This window comes from Mixophyes fleayi, chromosome 1 (genome assembly GCF_038048845.1).
Source record: "Mixophyes fleayi isolate aMixFle1 chromosome 1, aMixFle1.hap1, whole genome shotgun sequence".
NCBI classification, from domain to species: domain Eukaryota; kingdom Metazoa; phylum Chordata; class Amphibia; order Anura; family Limnodynastidae; genus Mixophyes; species Mixophyes fleayi.
This window is the reverse complement of record NC_134402.1, coordinates 326,485,133-326,497,861: the sequence shown is the minus strand read 5'-3', so window position 1 is coordinate 326,497,861 and position 12,729 is coordinate 326,485,133. Positions and strand designations below refer to the sequence as shown.

Below are 12,729 nucleotides of genomic sequence, written 5' to 3'. Positions count from 1 at the left end.
GCTGGTGTATGCGGGCACAGGTACAACTACAAGTGTCTGCATACCCATGGCTACCAGAGCATGTGGGCACTTTTAAAAGTACAAGTGCCCAAATGCCCTGGTATCCTGTGGCCGCTGGTGCCACATAAACAATATTGTTTTTTAACAAAAAAAAAAACACGCGCGCGCACACACACAGCAATAATCCTTTATGTAAATAAACATTCCCACATTCCATTATTCACCAAATGATCACCTACATACATGGGATCTCCTACTATTCCTCAAGCTTTTTTTTTTTAAAAAAACAAAAAACCCCTACATTGATGCTGTATACCTGCTCCATGAGGAGTCCTGTCATTAACTAACCAGTACAAAAAGCCTTTTCCCGATTGGTTAGTAGGAGCTAGACCCCATGTGGATCTAACCATAAAGATCTTCTTTGATACAATGAGGTTTATGGAGACATTTAATCAATGAACCTCGTTGACACAGTGTCAATAAAGTTCATTGCTGCTAGATCCCACGTATAAGTGTCCCTTTATTACTCCATGAGTACTTGTGGTTTATTCTTGCACATTTAGATTATAGCAACAAAGTGTGAATATTTTCCTTCTCGCTGGAAAGGTAAAAGACCTTTCCAACAGCACATGTTTCTATCAAAATGTTTTTTTTTTCCCCTTGCGATCATGAATCCATGTAATGGAATGAGGGAGGGAACCACATGAATAAAACAGTCTTATTTTAATATACTGCTTTAAAATTACTTGCTTTGATTACACAATTCACCTACTTCTCAAAAAGAAAAGTTTCCTATGACCCAGATAATCAATGCTGCGTGTTCATCCTGGATTGCACTGCAGACCCGTCACACTGACAGCACTAGTTTTTGGCATGCCAACGATGAGGAGTCTATTTATGTGTGCCTTTTTTCTTTTTTTGGCTCAGGAAATGCATCAGAAGGAAAAAGCTTCAAGATTTTGGAGGGGAGTCACATGGTGTTGTGATGCTTGGCAATGAAAATAATGTCAATTCTTTGGATTCAGGCCACACAAGACAACATTAGCTAGAATACTGAATGTGTGTGGCGCAGGCTCATAGACTGGTATCTATTCTAGATCTCCAGAGCCAACATAAAATTTCCACAATGATGTTTTGTAATGACAGCCATGCCCTGTCTACAGGTTCGACCCTGAAAACTACATATATGCATAAAGTGCACAGTACAACTTCTACATTTTGTGTCCATATAATATTCCTTATCATAATAATATATTCCATTATGCATTCAGTATTGGAATTTGAACACTGAAGACATACAAACGTACTATTTCTACAGATATTTAAACATGTATTAGCATGACTTGTGTATTTTATAATTCTTATATATATAGGGGTCATATCATGCTGGTGTGCATTTATTGCTGGGAACAGGTCTCTTAAGTCAGCTCTCGCTAGCATCACAAATATTGCAAATTCAACTTTATATTAACAGTGTTTGACCAGTTGGCTGCTTATTCCCCTGTTATGGCAATATCTAACTTCAGGGGTGTAGTAGGAACCCAAGATTCCATGGCTATAGGCATCAGAAAGTAAATCCTGGTAAGGGTAAGTGTGTGTGTATATATTTATTTTGTTCCAGCTCTATTATTCACAAAACACTCTGCCACTCCCCAACACGTAATGCAACTGAAAGATTAAGACCATTTGCATTGTAGATGGATGCAGGTGAAAGGGAGACATAGTGGAAGGCTGTGTTACAAAATGGTAATTGCTGGATCAGTTTGGAGAAGAAACAGAAATACACCACTTATATTTAAGTGAAAATGTAAAATACAGCAGATGTACTCAAGTAAACAAAAACTGCTGCAGCCTTTTTTTTTTTTTTTTTAAAAGGTTCTCAACATTAAGCAGCTTTTAAGACATAAATGGAAGCAAACATCATAAAAATGGACTTTCTATGATTACTTTGAAAATACACTCCATACACTGGAAATTTTGAATCTGATCACATAAAAACAAAATAACCAACTGTACAACTGCCCTATGTGTGGTCCTTCCTGTTCCTTCACAGCACAACTAACAGACATTAAACAGACAGGTATTGCACAGAGGGTGAAATGTGAAAAAGAGCAGCACAAACAAAGCTATGGCTAAGTGGTGATCATGCAGACTGACATTTTGTGACAAAGCAATAAGAAATGGTAGGGGAGACACCAGGTGACACATTCTGTGTCATATAATCCTGGATAACTACCATGGCACACTGTGTATAATGACTCTCAATAGCAGCACCTTGTCTTCAGAAGAGAAACAGAAGAAGCATTGAGATGATGACAAACTAGGGATCACTGATTTTCGGAGCATGCGGTTCTGTTGAAACATTTGACAGCCCTGGGATTTCTCCTTTGGATTGCCTTAAGGGATTGCCGGCCTTCACACTGGCATCATAAACAATGGTTTGACTTTAAAAAGGTCCGGCAGATTGTTACAACTGCAATATAAACCTATGTCACGCAGCTGGTGAGGTTAGTGGAGAATAAAGAGGGAAAAGGACATGGCTAGAGGAAATGATGTGTTTGCTATGCTTACAGTAACCACTAACTGAAAGGATCTTTGTATATTCCTTGCCGTCTTATTCCATGACCACTATTCTGCATGATTATCTTACTCTTACTAGACAAGCAGATATTAAATAAAAGGTGAAATGCCATATTGGTTACACCATGATGGACCTGAGGGATTTCAAATGAGAAACAGATTCTAGATTGGTTTAGCTCCACTTTCCAAGGTTTAGCAAATTCAATTCATTTATTCACAATTGTGCAGAAGGATGATTGGATAATATATCCTGTAGTTCTGTCACTCACTCTGAACTGGTCACTAACCAAAGCAATAACAGAGCTCATTCATATCTGTCAGAAACACCAAAAGCCACATTTGAATAAAAAAGAAAAAAATTGCAAGAAAACACTTTGGTGAAATTAAGATTTTTTTTGCACAACAATACAGCATTAATGCTTTAAGTGAAAACTTTAGAAAAATGTAATTAACTTGTTAACGCCCTGTGAAAATCATTGACAGTTATTTTATATACCAATTGTAAGACAGATTTGTTCTTGAAATTGCTTGTTCTTGTTTTTTATTTCTTACAAACACTGTACCACCTCTTCTCTTATTCAGTAGGACACAAGTCTTAGAATCTATTCTGTTAAAATGTATGAGAAGAATGGATTTACATGAAATTGCACTAGAGCCGTAGCATAGTGCAACATCCCATGTTCGAAAAAGACAATGACTTTTTGGGCAGAATTCCACATGATCATTAATGTCTGGTTTCCAATCAGCCAGCCTTCTCCATACATATAATACCACAACACTTATCCAACTAAAATATTGCAACTGGTACAGCTTTTGGATGCAGCAAAAGCTCCAATGGCAACCAATTGTTATTCACAATAGTTTTACAAAGTTAAAACAAGATCGATGGAAGAAGTTTGTTTCACATAGAGGAGCATTTGACATTGGACGTCTCACATCACTATTCTGCCGTTGGGGGATAATACATTACCATCCCCACATTATGACACTGCGTCAGCAACATCAAGCCCTCTCAGTAACAGAGTCACCCACTAGATCAATACACATCTCCTGCTGCTGTGAGCATTCTAAAGATCTGATTGGCTGCAGGTTGTTCTCTCTCTGCCCACTTCAAAACTGAGGATGTTTCAGAAGAGCAGGAGATTAAGACTAAATACAATAAATTGTTCAGACCATAAGTGAAGCACACCTTAAAAGTTATATCGGAGAGCATTGTACTCTAGCAAAGGGTGGTTTCAAACATTCAAAGAGAAGTTTCCTTGAGAGTAGCACAATAGGGCAGACTCTGCCATACACACTTGTGCACAATAATACTTGCCCATATGCATACACACAAAAGCTAAAATAGGCTTATGAATGACAGTGGTGCCCATGGGATACATCTTTATGTTCCTTTTATCTCCTCACTTCTATTCCATCATCCACATTTCCCAATAAATATTCCATTCCTAAACCATCCATTTCATTTCCCACGGTTTACTTGGCTGCAGTTGAAACAAGCAGCACACTACAATAGTTAAAGGATACCTCCTTGATTTTCCCTAGTATCTGATTGCCTAGTGTGACAGGATGGACCGCCTATGCCACCCTGTCTGCTGTTGCTGGGAACCGGTTGGGCTTACTTTGTCACTGTTCCCTTTCGTTATCCAAAATGTGCCCTCTTGCCGCGGTAGGAGGGGCTCACACATACTGCCACCACTGGACTCCTTATCGGCATCAAGAAACCAGGTTTCTTCTCGGTGACTGACGTTGCTAGCATACACTGTTACTGGAGTACCTGGGCTGGAACCCCTGGATCTGGGTTGCTGTAGATGGATCCCCCCCCCCCCCCGGCCTATCACACTAGCCAGAGCTGCTGGGTAGCGGGCAGAACGGTGGTACTGGGTGCTGGGTCCAAACCTCAGAACAGTTGGGAACGGATTAGTGTTGGGTCTAATCTGTAGGTCACAGGATAGAGAGGGGACCCGGCCACCCCCAATTCATGCGGGCCACCAGCTGGCCATGTCCTCACGATTTCGCTCCTGGCCCCGCAGTCTCTTAGGGTTACCGTGGGTGCCCCGGCTCTTCCTGCCGAGACAGTCCATCCGCATTGCTGTGAGCCTTTCCTTGCTTGTGAATTATGTGAAAGTCATAAATTTGAAGAGCAAGGCTCTAGAGCAACAATCTGCCATTTTCCCCTGAGGTGTGTTGTAGCCACTTTAAAGGTTTATGATCAGTCACAACAGTAAAATGTCGTCCATAAAAATAAGGTTGAAGTTTTTTCACTGCCCAAAGAATGGGAAAACATTCCTCCTCAATTGTGGCATACAGGGCCCTCTTAACAACATTATGGGCCCCCGGGCAAAGCAGTGCACCGGGGCCGATTATATATATATATATATATACACACACAAAAAAAAAAAAGTTTATATATATATATATATATCACTTTTTTTTTACACATACACACACTGGTCAGTCATCAGCGTCCCTTGAAATAATTAAAAAAACAAAACCCTTAACTTACCTTATTCTCCGATGCGATCCTCTTCACTCTTCTTACAAGTCCCTGCAGCGCGAAAACAACTTTAATCAGCAGGCAGCAGGGGACTCCTCCGTGCTGCGCTCCGCAATGGATGTCGGGCGGGCGTGATGATGTCACGCCCGACATGCACTGCGAGTGCCGCACGGAGGAGGAGACTAGGAAGAGAGCCAGATCGCCAGCTGACCGCAATGTAAGTATTTTCTTCTTTTTTTTTTTCCAGCATTTTTTTGTTTAGCGCTGCCTCTGACGGGCCCCCGGGCACCTGCCCATTGTGCCCAATGGAAGAGATGGCCCTGGTGGCATACCCCACCTCCTGGATTAGCTGTTTTCTACTTAAATAGGCCACAGGGTGCTCCTGCCCATCTGGCCCCACCTGACAAAGTACTGCTCCCAGTCCATACTGTGACGCATCAGTTTGCACGTCCTTGTCATAATTGGGTGCCAACAGTAGTGGAGCACGAACCAGGGCTTCCTTTAATGACTGAAATGCTAACTCACAAGCGGGTGTCCAGTCAACTACTTTGGGGAGTTTCTTCTTAGTGAGATCTGTCAGGGGCTTTGCTACAGTGCTGAAGTCTGGGACGAAACGTCTTAGTAGCCTGAGGGCAGTACTTGCCTTTGGGTTGTGGGCCGGGGCCAGTCTCGGATTGCCTCTACCTTAGCTGGTTCTGGCTTAACCTTACCTCCCCCCACACGATGACCCAGGTACTGCACCCCGGACATCCCCATTTGACACTTGTCTGCTCTGATGGTCAGACCTGTGTCTGAATTTTCTCTAACACTTGCCCTACGTGTTTCAGATGATCCTCCCAGGATTTACTGTCATCCAAGTAAGCCTGAGCAAAGCCTTTACACCCTTCCAGCAGGTAGTCAACCACACGTTGGAAGGTGGCTGGCGCATTCTTCATCCCAAATGGCATGGACTTAAACTCGAACAGGCCAAATGGGGTGATGAATGCCGACCGTTCCTGAGCCTCAGGGTTCAGCAATATCTATTATCAATTCCCCTTGCTCAAGTCAAAGGTGGAAATATACTTTACTCCAGCCAATTCGTCTAACAGAGCATCAATTCGGGGCAGGGGATAGGCATCAGACGCGCTAGTCTACGCAAAACCGCGTTGTGTTGTCCTTCTTGGGAAACAATACAACGGAGGACACCCATGGACTATGCGATGGCTGGATCACCTCTAGCTCAAGCATCTCCTGTACCTCCTTGTATATATTTTCCTTGGCCTCTGATGAGACCCGATAAGCTGGTTGCCTAACTGGCCTATGCTCAGCAGTGTCCATATGGTGCATCACCAAGGAAGTCCGACCGAGTTTCCTACTGAACTGAGTCGTAAAGGGCCACAACACTGTCTCAAGTTGTTAACTCTGACGGACACTCAACTCCTCATCCCAGCCCACTTTCTCTATACCACCTTCACTTCTGGCATCCGCGAGGAGGTCAGGTAGCGGGTCACTTCATGGTTCCTTGTTGGTAAGCAGCAAACCGCCGCTACAGACTTCACACACTTGTGGTATGTCTTCAACATATTTATGTGTCAGGTCCGCTGCTGCCTACCGTCGCTATCAAATGACACCACGTAAGTGATGTCACTCAAGCGTTTTGAGACCATGTACAGTGTAGACCAGGCAGCCTGGAGCTTGTACTGGCGCATGAGCATCAGAACAAGGAACTTGAGGATAGATACAGGCCTTTTTATTTCTCATTGTGGACATACACTAAGGCAGACATATACCATCCGGATAGGAGCCGTTCGCTTCAGCTGTCCATGACCGGGACTGTAATTCGGATGTGCCACTTGAGAGGTATATGATACGCTGACTCGTCTCCTATTACCCGATTTGCACGCACCATCTGGATAGGAGCCGTCCGCTTCAGCTGTGTATGATCAGGACTGCAATTTGGATGTGTCGCTTGAGAGTTACATGATACGCTGATTGGTCTCCTATTTTCTAGTAGGAGTACAACAACCGTTTTTATCAGGATACATTGTTGATCTTAATTGTTTTATGTTTTTTAATACATGTAATAAATTGATTTATATTTTACTGGGGTAATGCACCATATATGATCTTGTCTCCATTTGCATATCGATTGAACAACGGTCCTTTGGGAGACATTCATGTAATTGAACTGGGTACTACCGAGGTGGACCTCCCCTATATACTTATATGTGAGTTCAAAGAACCTTATTGTGGTGTTTTGGATCCTATTATAACTTATAGGTGTTACCCATAATTTCTTTACACTACCCATAGGGGTTTCCGAGGAGGTTTAATAGTCGATCCATTTAACCCCTGACTCAACATTTCTTTTGTTTATTTTCACATATACTCCATTTGTTCATCGGAGAAAAAATAACACCAAGTATCATATCACCTAAAACCCTATGAGACACCCTACAGGAAGAAACACCTATACTCCTGTTTGTGGTGGAACAATATAAAAAGAACGGAGAAAAGAACTTATATCTGATGATGGATTTAATACCCTAGATGTTACGAATGTGGTTACTGCTTAATGCGCCTTCTGTACTTTATCTATTACAAGGACCTTCTGCCCTACCTCAAACATTCTGGCAAGCGTGCCCTGATCATACCAAGTCTTCTGTTTTGCCTGCGCTTTCACTAGGTTAGCCTGCGCGAGCCCCATGAGATTTTCTAACCGATCTCTGAGCTTCAACACATACTGCACCACAGAGACATCCTGGGTGGGTAACTCCCTTTTTCCCAAGACTCCCGGAACAGTTCAAGAAGCCCACGGACTCTGCGGCCATATAGCAGTTCAAAGGGGGAGAAACCGGTAGACTCCTGCGGCACCTCCCGATAAGCAAACAGGAGGTGCAGCAGGTAGCGTTCCCAGTCCCCCTTCCCCCCTCCGAAGTTGCCTGTTGCATGTGCTTCAGAGTGCCATTGAACCGCTCGCACAGTCCATTAGTCTGGGGACTGTAGGGGGCAGTACGGAGTTGCCACACTCCGCACTTTGCCCAGGGATACTGGATCAGTTCACTCATGAACTGTGTCCCATGATCAGTTAGGATCTCATTAGGGTACACTACTTTGCTAAATACGCCTAGTAGCGGGTCCTCTACCTTTTCCGCAGTTATGGAGGACAGAGCTACAGCCTCTGGATACGGGGTAGCGTAGTACATCACGGTGAGGATGTACCTCTTCCCCAATCTACTGGGCACAGGCAGGGGACCTAGTATGTCCACAGCCACTCACTGAAAATGTTCCCCAACTACTAGCAAGGACCTGAGGGGAGCATGAGCACTGGGGCGCCCAAGACGCTGACACACATCACAGGACTTACAGTAGGCCCGGACGTCATCCAACATTCCCGGCCAGAAAAAGTTCTGTGTCAGGCGCTTCAGTGTTCGATCTCTTCCTTGGTGTCCCGCCATAGGGATTTCATGGGCAACTGACGTTAGTTGCGTGCGAAAGCCCCATGGTACCACCAGTTGAACTTGTTTCCGGACTGGGCTATCCTCATCTACCTTCCTAGCTACACGATACAACAACCCTTTACGCCAGGTCACACTCCCCACCTCCATCGCTGGAAGCCTGCCACCAGCCTGATGCCTCATGCCTTCCAGTGAGGGATCGGAGAGCTGTGCTGCCCTGAACTCTTCCCTACAGCCCTCACTATCTTCTAAGTCAGGATATGCTGCAGGGGGGGTGTCTATGTTGGGGTGACTAGGGTCAAAGTGGGGCCAGTCAAAGGGAGGTCACTGTGGTCAGCTATGCTCACCTCTGGAGCTGGCACACTGCTAGGGACAGGAGCATCACCTGGCACCCCCACAAGATCAGGTTGGCAAGAGACATCATCCTCTGCGTTGCTAGGGGACGTAAAGGGCTGGCTGTTTCCTGAAGAAATAGCAGATGTGGTCTTTTCCTCTAGGCTGGGTTGTGCAGGTGTAGATCCTGAAGTTTAGCAGCTTGGCTCCGGGTAAGAGAGTGTTGAGAAATGCGGTTACAATTCCATTCCCAACATCATTGCCCAAGATCACATCAGTTGGGAGGCTACCCGTAACGGCAACATCTCGCAACTCCTGGCCATCTGCCCCGGCCAGATACACCCTTGAGACAAGCACTTCCTTCTCCAGTCCATCTGCCACAGTAACTTTGGCAGTGCGACCCTGCAATACTACAGCAGGATCAATAAAATGGGGACTCACTACAGTGATTGAGGCCCCTGTGTCTCCAAGTCCTTCTCCCTGCAGGAGTCTCAATTAGACTGGCTGCAGGTTTCTCTACATGTTTTTTGGCGGTCTTTTGGACACACAGGTGACTCTCTGATGATTCACCTTCAGACACGCCACACTCCATTGGGCTGGCAGGGGTGGAAACAGTCTCCAATGGCTTACACCTTCGCCAGTTGAGCAAGTCAGCCGGGCCCCAAGACTCGGATTAGAGTCACGAGTCTGGGGTGCTGGGGCTGTGGGACAGTCCATCCTTAAATGACCGATTTTCTCACAGTTGTAGCACTTCTCCAGCCTGGGCTCCGGTGGTCTCTGATAAGTCGCAGGGACAGGGCAGGGCGGTGGCTGGCGAATGGTACCCGAAGGGTTAGGTACTTGTTTTTGGAGGTGAGTAGAAGAGGGTTGTTCCCCTGATAGTACAGTCATTTTGGGGTTGGCTGTTAAACTGGCGATTCTGCCAGTGTGGTCTAACTGCCACATACTGATCCGCCAGCTGAGCCGCTTTTTCCAGGGTGGCTGGGCTACGCTCCAATACCCACTCCTTCACCTCCGACGCGCACCGGCGGTGAAATTGCTCTTTGCAAATTAAGCCCACTAATTCTTCCCAGGACTTGTCGTCAGATCCATTAATTCATCTGATTGACATCTGCCGCAACTGGTTGGCAAATTCCTCATGGCTGATATGGGTGCTTTTAGCCAAGTCCGGAAACTTCTGCAGGTAGGTCTCTGGAGTAATAACATAGTGCTTCAGGAGGGCCTGTTTTACCACATCGTAGTCCGCACAGTCGTCTGGGGACACTCCGCAATAAGCTTTCACTACACGACCTTTTAGCGTGAGAACCAGATACTTTACCCACTTCTGTTTGGGTAAGTCATGGAGGCTACAAGACATTTCGATCACCTGCAAATATCCATCAATATCAACAGCGTCATCAAATTTGGTAAAGTGAAGAGACCCAAAACTGAGCACAGCAGGTGACTGTTCGCGGGTCGCTGCAGGGGGCAGTGCCCACCGATTGCCCCACAACATGATAAGCAACCGCTCTGTCTCAGTTGTTTTGTCTCCCAGGGACCCCAGCTGCTGCATTACTACAGAAAAGTTACCCTCATCACGCTGTTGAACTTGCATCTTTGGTTCACTCCGTGGGGGGTGACTTTCGCTGGGAACAGGTGCTGTGTTCTAGGATGTTACTGCAGGTACCTCAAAGTTTGAAGTTAACATCTCCTCCTGGTCACTGTCAGCCTCATCCTCTGCTGACCCGTACTGCGCTTCCCAGGCTCTCAGCGCCTTTTTCATTTTTTTCCTCGTCGCTGTATAAGAAATTTCCAACTTCTTTGCTTGGCACAATATCTCAAGGTCCGCCTTGGACATTTTACTGTATTTGGACATCCTGGCTGCAGTTATTCCTCTCCTAAATAACTCGGCTCTCCTGACTGCTGCACGAAAAGCTGCCCTGGGTTTTCCTGCCACTTGCCACCAGAACTCTGTAAGAGGATGGACCGCCTATGCCACCCTATCTACTGTTGCTGGGAACCAGTTGGGCTTACTTTGCCACCGTTCCCTTTCGTTATCCCAAATGCGAACCTCTTGCCGCTGTAGGAGGGGCTTACACGTACTGCCAAAACTGGACTCCTTACTGGCCTCCAGAACCGGGTTTCTTCGGGGTGACTGACGCTGCTAGCGTACCCTGTTACTGGTGTACCTGGGCTGGTACCCCTGACCTCATCCTATTGATCAGGGTTGCTGTAGATGGATCCCCCCCTGGCCTATCACACTGGTCAGAGCTGCTGGATAACAGGCAGAGCAGTGGTACTGGGTGCTGGGTCCAAACCTCAGAACAGCTGGGAACGGATTAGAGTTGGGTCTTATCTGTAGGTCTTAGGATAGAGAAGTTTCCAAGCAGGTCTTTTAACCAGTGTAAGAGCAAATAAACATCACTTGTTTCAAAGGTACCAGTGATCAGGTCAGATGAAAGAACAGCTTTTTATACAAAACAGAGTCTTTTTTTTAATACACATTTGAGACTTGACTTAACAGGAGGTAATCCACCCTCCTGTCCCTTTAACCAATCTGGACTGATTCATGTAGCCTGCACATGAATCAGCCCAGAGAGGTTTTACACCTTTAACATTACTGCTATTGGCAGGGGGGAGTATACTTCGACCCTGTCCACGAGCTGGCAGGGAGAGGGGGGTTCAGCCCACTCTCCTCCCCTGGTGCCTCTCTGTCTGGGGCGAGAGATTTATCTTTTAAATCTCCCGCCCAAAGTTACTTCCAGGGACTCTGCTCCAGGGTCTGGTTCTGCTACCTGGCCGAAAATAGTACCAGGGGAGACCAGCCAGACCCCGGGACAGCAGTCCCTGCCCTGTCACTAGTTGAAGCTATTTGGGCTCCAACCAGGGACTTCGCTTCCTGAGACCCCCAGGAGGCGCTGCACTTCCTGGACCTATTTGCTTTCAGGAGACTGGTTGCTAAGTCCCTCCGGCAGCCATTGAAGCTGGCTGCCGGAGGGTGAAGGAAATCCAGAGCTGCCTCTGCAGCCCCAGCACAGGGTAAGTACTTTTTTTTTATTATACATATATACATATAGACTTTGCACACATATGCATTTAAAATACACATTTATACATTAATACATATAGTTACACGCCCGCCGTCTAGCGCTGGGACTTAACCCATTAAGTGCTCAGCGCCGGTTCCTTACCAGCGCTGCAGCGCCGACACATACTTTTTTACATTTACCGTATATACTCGTGTATAAGCCGAGCTTATACACGGGTGAACTTACCTGGTGTCTGGTCCCTCGGCTTCAACTTCTGCATATGCGTTCCAACACAGGCATATCTCTCTCTCTCTCTCTCTCTCTCTCTCTCCCCCCCCCCCCCTTTTTTTTTTAAAATTTACAGTGCAATTACATAATGAACAAACAATACAGCCACCATGTTCATACATTTATATCCCTACCCCTTATATACCCCTTTATTTAGGTTAGGTTGTACCCAATGCCAATGATTTTATAATCATTTATGAATGTTCCTTGTCATCTACTGTTATTTATGGTTTAGCTAGATTGAACCTATCATTTTTATTTAGGTTTTTAAATTAGCGCTCTTTTCCACCCTAGGCTTATACTCGAGTCAATAAGTTTTCCCAGTTTTATGTAGTAAAATTAGGTGCCTCGGCTTATATTCGGGTCGACTTATACTCGAGTATATACGGTAAATTACATTTTTACACTCCCCGGTGCTTAGCTCCGGGGTTTAACCCCTTCCATGCTCCAGCGCTGGGTGCTACTCACCTGATGCTGCAGCGCACATTTAAAATAAATTTTTTATTTATAATAAAAATACATTTTTATTAACAACTGTTCACGCGGCGCCTACTGCCGGTGATTTAACCCCTCAGGCGCCGGGAGT

At 45.5% G+C, this 12,729-nt stretch overlaps 1 protein-coding gene across 2 annotated transcripts in view; it reads right to left on the bottom strand.

Annotated features, from left to right (window-relative positions):
* Positions 1–12,729, bottom strand: part of GRK3 (G protein-coupled receptor kinase 3) — a 222,219-nt gene that overhangs the window by 37,881 nt on the left and 171,609 nt on the right. The gene's annotated exons all lie outside the window — the stretch shown is intronic.